The sequence below is a fragment of the Ochotona princeps genome, chromosome 4 (genome assembly GCF_030435755.1).
Source record: "Ochotona princeps isolate mOchPri1 chromosome 4, mOchPri1.hap1, whole genome shotgun sequence".
NCBI lineage: Eukaryota > Metazoa > Chordata > Mammalia > Lagomorpha > Ochotonidae > Ochotona > Ochotona princeps.
Window position 1 is genome coordinate 109,309,019 of NC_080835.1, and position 3,061 is coordinate 109,312,079.

The 3,061-nt window shown below is 41.9% G+C and overlaps 1 pseudogene; it reads left to right on the plus strand.

Annotated features, from left to right (window-relative positions):
- Positions 1-2,382: 2,382 nt before the first annotated feature.
- On the plus strand, positions 2,383-2,720 carry LOC101524580 (large ribosomal subunit protein eL30-like; annotated as a pseudogene).
- The last annotated feature ends 341 nt before the right edge of the window (positions 2,721-3,061 follow it).

Sequence of the window (3,061 nt, forward strand, 5' to 3'; positions counted from 1 at the left end):
TCCCAGGTGGCTCCAAGGAATTAAGTGGGTGGTTACATTAATCGCTGGACTGGAGAAGAGCCAGACATGGACTGTCCAGCCAAGATAGGTAGGGAATCTGTGGTATTTCCCTCCTCACCTTGCAGGCTATTGTGGATTGCTCCTTTTGAAGCTATAAAACCCTGTGAATGTGCTGTTTGGGGCTACAAGCCAATAAGGGGTATTGGTCCCAGCCAGCCAGTCGGTTGCCTTGCCTCTCATTTATAAGACAATTTTGTTATGACTGTCACTGATGAATGTAACATTCTGTTTTGTTGGATGAGTGGATGCAACATTCTAACCATCACACATTCCTTTATATTTCAAACTATCTGGATATATCATAGAGGGTCCCAGTAGGAAACAGAAATCACTGAAATTGGTTTTATTAAAAGTGTATTTATAAAGAAGACATCAGAGTCAAATGGAAAAATGAGACACAAAGATACTTGTCATGAAATGTAAAAGATCTGGGGGGCAGTGCTGTGATACAATGGGTTAAGTCACTGGGTGCAGCACCAGTACCCCATATAGGCATCCATTTGAGTCCAGTTTCCCCACTTCCAACCAAACTCCCTGCTAATGCACCTGGGAAAGCAGTGGCAGATGGTTCAAGTGTTTGCCTCTCATGTGAGAGACCTGGATGTAGTTCATGGCTCCTGGCTTCAGCCTGGCCCATCGTTGGCAATCGTTGCCATTAAAGGAGGGAACCAGCAAACAGAAGATCTTTCTCTCTGTCTCTTTTTCTCTCACTCTATAAGTATGCCTTTAAAATAAATAAATAAGCCTTTTTTTCAAAAGGAATACAAAGTATCTGAGATTTTACTCTATTCGAAAAGGAACAAGATAGTCTGCTGTAATTTCATTGGTGCTATAAGAAGCAGAATCCCCAGGAAACACGTGATGGACAGTTTTTTCTTCATAATAGTAGCAATAATGGACAGAGATTAGTCTCAGCAATTAAGATATTTGCGTTCCATGTTGAGCTGCTTTCAAAATCCCAGCTTCATTTTCAAATCTAGCTCCATTCTCGAGCATGCCCTGGGAGGCAGCAGGTGATAGCCTAAGTATGTGGGTCCCTACTAACCACACGCGATGGAGTGCCTGGTCCTTGGCTTCAGCCTGGCCCAGCCCAGCTTTTGCTGCTATTTTGGCAGTGAACTAGCAAAGATGTATCATCTATCTATCTCTAATTCCATCTGTTTCTTGCTTTCAAATGTAATTAAAATTAAAATAAATAAATATATAAATACATAAATAAATAAATAAATTTTTATGTGTGTGTGCATGTATGTAAGTATGCATATGTAAACCAGCAGCAACTGATACAAGAGTATCAACACTTGTGTTCTATCTCCCAAACCCCAATCTCCAAAGAATGACATAACCTCTGTTCATGCAGAGGCGTGGGGTATGCTACAGAAGAAGATGCCGTAAGCCCAGGGAACCCAGTCTTTAACTGTGGACATGAAGCATGTGTGCCCTTTGGTCCAGAAGTAGACAGTTTATTTATTACACTGGACAGTGAGCATGACTGTCTTCGCTCTAGAGTGAGGCTCTTTGTTCACTCAGTATGTAAATACCCTCGAAAAGCAATGTTAGTACCTTACCTGTAAGAAGTGCAGAAATGTAAGAGACACATAGAAAACTACAGCTCAAAACCAACAGGAAAGTAATGCTGATAAAAGTTAGTTACCATTCATGGATCTAAAATGCAAGAAAAGGAAACGTTATCTGAGGACTAGAGCCATGTATAAAAGACTACTTTGTTAGCCAGGATTTTGCTGTATTAACTAAATGCTTGAGATGAATAACTTATAGAGGGGCAAGGTTTATATCACCTTATAATTGGGAGGTTTACAGTTCAAGAGTGGGTGGCCCTATTGATTTAGGCATCTGGGGAGGCCAGAAGACTGTGGAAGGATAGCCACATGGTGAACCAAAGGAACCAAAGAGGTACAGAAAACATATTCTACCGATGTAACCAACCCTCCCATGTGAGCTACCTGCACAGAGGAAGTCCAGTCACCCACAGGCTCCTCATAAACCTACTCACCAGATAACACAAATAGATCAAGTTTCCAGCCCTAATCTGTCAACCACTAACATTTAGACTTTGGAGTTTGAAAGTCTGATTGAGTTTTTGAAGCCATACCCCAGTTAAGCCATAACGTTACACCTCAGATTCCCCTAAAACTCAGGATCTTCTCGAAGCAATACACAATTATTCCATCCACAAAAGTTCAAAAATATTAACTTAGTCCAACACTAACCAGAAAGTTCAAAGTCTCCCTCTCTCGCTCCTCCCCGTCATCTTGACAGGCATGCTAGGTTGGAGGTCCCTCCTGTACCTCAGGCAGGAAGATGGTGGCTGCCAAGAAGATGAAAGGGTCGCTAGTGTCCATCAGTTTGCAGCTGGTGATGAAGAGCGGAAAATATGTGCTGGGCTACAAGCAGCCTCTGAAGATGACCTGACAGGGCAAAGCGAAGCTGGTCATCCTTGCCAACAACTGCCTGGCCTGGAGGAAATCTGAAATGGAGTATTCTGCCATGTTGGCCCAAACTGGTGTCCATCACTACAGTAGCAATAATATAGAATTGGGCACAGCATGTGCGAAATACTACAGAGTGTACTCTCTAGCATTGATCCAGGTGACTCTGATATTCTTAGAAGCATGGCAGAACAGACTGGTGAAAAGTAAATCCTGAAATTTTTGCCTTTAATAAAACCTGCCAGAGATTGTTTTTTTAGAAGAAGAAGAAGAAGAAGAGGAGGAAGAAGAGGAGGAGGAAGAAGAAGAAGAAAGTCCAATGTCTCATTTGAAACACAAGGCAAACTCTTCTGGCAGTAAATGTGTATAATCAAAAACAAGTTACATGCTTTCAAAGACACAAGGAGGAGACTGGCACAAGTAATACATTTTCACTCCAGAAAGGAGAGAAAGGGAAATATTAAAGATTAATCATGCCAGAGCAAGACAAAACCAGCAGAGCAAACATTAAGCCCTAAAGCTTCATGTCCAGCATGCTGAGCACACTGTGT